Raw genomic sequence first — 4,280 nt, forward strand, 5'->3', positions numbered from 1 at the left:
AACTCTTTCCCTCTGCCTCAAAATAGAACAAACTCTATCATAAATTTCATGTTCCGAAGCTCTCTGCAAGATCAGACTCAAGGCCAGCTTTAACCGAAAGCATATTCCTGTGAGAATTCTTTCCTTATACTGACCAGCTTCTTTTGCTTCTCTAAGAGATGAACCTAAGAGCATGTCCTGAAAAATCATGCGAACAGGAATCTCAGCTTTGAGTTGGCTTCTGGGGATTCTCACTTAAGACTCATGGATATGTTACTCTGTAATTGTGGAGAATTCTTTTCTCATATTAAGGACAAAATATTTTTAGAAAGTAATGTGAGAACTGAGGTAAATGGCATTTCCTATGGCATGTACTATACATAGATTCCAAATATCAAGATTTTTAAACAGTAATCTCTAAAAACAAATGGCTACCTTTTCTCTGTTGATTGCTTTCTTTCCTGTGCAGAAACTTCTTAGTTTGATATAGTCCAGCTTGTCAGATTTTACTTTTGTTGCTTGCACTTTTAGTGTCATATCTAACAAATCATTGCCTAGATCAATGCCATGAAGATTTTTCTCTATGTTTTCTTCTAGGAGTTTTATAGATTCAGGACTTACATTTATATTTTTGATGCATTTTAACTTGATTTTTTATGTATGGTATAGAATTCGATTTCATCCTTTTATGCACCATAATATAAATATAACTTTAAAAAATCAAGAGAAGGAAAGTCTATTGCATTTACTCCATATTTTTGCTTAACATATTCTTCTTTCTTTCCTGGTATTCGAGATTCTTTTTTTATCACTTCCTTTCAGTTTAGAGAACTTTCTTCAGCCATTCTTTATAGGTACATCTTCTTGTGACAAATCTCTTATGTATTTTTCTTCTAAGGATATGATTTTCTCTTCATCCCTGAAGAATACTTTCATGGGATATAGGACTGAAGGTTGATAGATTTTCCTTTCAGCACTTGAAAACAAGTTGTGCCATTTTTCCCCGGCCTTCACAGTTTCTGATAAGAAATCCACTGTTATTTCGAATTGATTTTTTCCCCTATAGGTAAAATGTTTTTCTCTCTCACTGCCTTCAAGATTTCTTTTTTACTTATTACAAGTTTGATTATAATATGTTTTGATTTGTATTGTTGCTAGTTTATCCTGTTTGTGGTTTGTTCAGCTTCTTAAATCAGTAAGTTCATGCCTTTTGTCAGTGGTTTGGAAATTATTATTATTATTATTATTATTATTATTATTATTTTCCTTTGGACTCTCTGATGACAGAAATATTAGAATTTTTTGTTGTTGTCATTATAGTCCTACAGGTATCCAAGGCTCTGTTCATTTTTTTCTCTCTGTTTTTCAGATTGAGTAATTTCTCTTTCATCTTCAAGTTCACAGATTCTTCTGTCTTCTTGATGCTGCTGTTCAGCTCTTTGTTCAAGCATTTTTCTTTCTAATTTATCTCAGTTGTATTTTTTACTTCTAATATTTCATTTAGTACTTTTAACATCTTCTATTTCTTTATTGAGACCTATTTCTTTAAATTCATTTCAAGTGTTTGCAATTTCTCATTGACACATTTTTATGATGGCTGATTAAAAATCTTTGTGAGATAATTCAGATATGCTTGTTACCTCAATGTTGGCATATATATATTTTTTCATTCTGTTTAAAATCTTTCTCGTTCTTAGTATGATAAGGGATTGTTTTTATGAAAACAGACTATTTGGATATTATATTATGAGACTTTGGATCTTACTGTATCTTCGGTTTTAACTGGACTCTTCTGACACTGCTCTGGCCTGGTAAGACAGGGGCACCATCTTGGCACTGCCAGGTGTGGGGGGACGTCTGAGTTCCCCACTTGGCCTCCACTGACATCTAAAGTGAGTGGCTCCTTGTTATTGTTGGTTGTGGCAGAAGTTATGGCTTCACATTAGGCCTACACTGATACTTCCTTGCTGGGATGACTAGCAATATCTTTTTACTGCTCCCCATGTGGTCTCTACTTGTCAGTGCAGTGAGATGAGATGTTTGGTGTTGGAACCACCAGGCATTAGTGAAATTCCTGGCTCCCCACTTGGCCTCAGTGGTGGTGATGGGGATCTTGTTACAGCCTCCAGGGCAGAAGTGCAGGCTTCTTATTCAGACTCGGCTTTTGTTCCATGAATAAAGGTGGAGCACAGTTTTTGTTGCTGTTGTTGTTTTCCCCATAGTATTTTAATAGAGTGGCTATTACCTGAAAGTTTTATGCTTTGTTATGTTCCTTTTCTGGTCCTTTGTCCAGAGAGAGAAGGTTTCGAAAAGACATATTTTTTTATCTGCAGTCAATGGCATTTCCAGATTTACACTTTCATCTACTTTAAGTCTAAAATCTGTAGGACGTAAGGAACCCAGGGAAGTTTCCAGCATGCCATTTTTGGGATTCCAAAGTTTACAGCTATTTTGGCTTCTTCTATCTACTCTTTAGTCTTTTTAGTCTGTTTCATATGCAGCACCTAGGAATTTTAGTTGCCATTGTAGGGAGCATGGGAAAATATGTCTTCTCCATCTTTATGGAATCAGAAGTGATGATGGCTGACTTTTAATAGAAATGATGGAAAGGGAAAATGACATTTTAAAAATAATAAAAGAAAGGCAATATCAAGCTATACATCTGTATTCAGTGAACATATCCTTAAACATGTAGGTGAAATGGAGATGCTTACAGAAAGAGATAAAAAATGGTAAAATGGTAAATATGTGAGAGAATATACAATGCTTTTTTGATAGCTACAAACTGTGACTTCTCTATTCTATCATTAAAAGTCTGTCACTAAGTCCACCTTACACTCTCACATTCAAGAGGAGGAAAAATATGCTCTACTTCTTCAAGAGAAGAATATCAAGGAGTTTATTGCCTATTTTTAAGCTACCATTTATGTTTATCTAAGAAGCCAGACACAAAAGGGCACGTATGATATAAATCCACATATATCATGTTTTTAAAGCAAAATAATTTCTCTATTAGCCGTCAGAATAATGATTACTCTTGAGGGGTTGGTCGTTACTAGATGATAATGAAAAGGAATGCTGGTAACACTCTGCCTCTTCATTCATAAGTGGGTGCTGGTAGGAGAAATGTTAAACTTACATTTAAAAATCATTTGAGTCTATGGCCATGCCACCCTGGTCAAGCCTGATCCAGTCCGATCTCAGAAGCTAAGCAGGTTCGGGCCTGGTTAGTACTTGGATGGGAGACCACCTAGGAAGACCAGGAGCTGTAAGCGTAAAAAATAAAAAATAAGGGATTGTAAACTGACAAAGTCCTTGCAATCTGTGAGGTCAAACAAGGATTGCCTCACCTAAAAAATTTTTTTAAATAAAAATAAAAATTATTTGAGCTGTATACCTTTTATTTAAACACCAATAAATATTATTAGTTCTAAAAAGGGCAAAAAAAAAAAATCTTGAACAGAATATTATTAAAAGAAGCTGTCCAATAAGAAAATAAGTATATACGAAGGTGATCAAGTTCAGCAGTTATTAAAGAAAAGCAAACTGAACCACATAGATATATAGTTCCATTGCACAGGTCAACTGCAACTCTTACATATTGCTGGTACCAGTACAGCTGGGTGTAATCACTTTGGAAAACCATTTGTCACTATCTGCTAAAACACACACCCATTCCACTTCTAGGTACATAGTCCTATTTATATGTATATCCATGTTTACCAGATATATGCACAAATGATTATAGCAACACTTTTTATAATAGTCACAAATTGGAAACCACTCAAAGATTCACTAGCAATTCTTGGTATATCTGTAGTGAGAATACTTTGTAGTAATAAGAATAAACAACTATACTTATAAATATGTATAAATGTCACAAAGATAACATTGAGCTAAAGAAGCCAGTCATAAAAGTATACATACTGTCAAATTCAAAAATAGTTAAAATGAGCCTATGATAGAAGCAAAGATAATGATCATGTTTGGAACTAGGTAATATCCTGGAGGACACAAAAAGCTTCTCTAATGGACATATCCTTCAAGCCATTTTTCAAGTCATGCCCATATGTTTTTACATTTTTCTGTAGGAATCTTATATGTTAATTAAAATAAAATTAAAAATAAAACACAGAGGGTGCATACTGTACATCACTGTCATATTTTGATACTGGAAGGGAAGAGGATAACCTTTGCAGAAGAAAAATCTAGAGGCAGAGACATTCTTTTGACTGAAATTGTGAAGATTTTTTAAAATGTGTTGTATTGTTATTTTAACATAGTATTTTCTTGATAGAGAT

At 34.0% G+C, this 4,280-nt stretch overlaps 1 pseudogene; it reads left to right on the forward strand.

Annotated features, from left to right (window-relative positions):
- Window positions 1-3,135: 3,135 nt before the first annotated feature.
- LOC118601275 lies at window positions 3,136-3,254 on the forward strand (annotated as a pseudogene).
- The last annotated feature ends 1,026 nt before the right edge of the window (window positions 3,255-4,280 follow it).

Source organism: Rousettus aegyptiacus, unplaced genomic scaffold (assembly GCF_014176215.1).
Source record: "Rousettus aegyptiacus isolate mRouAeg1 unplaced genomic scaffold, mRouAeg1.p scaffold_m13_p_3, whole genome shotgun sequence".
Lineage (NCBI taxonomy): Eukaryota > Metazoa > Chordata > Mammalia > Chiroptera > Pteropodidae > Rousettus > Rousettus aegyptiacus.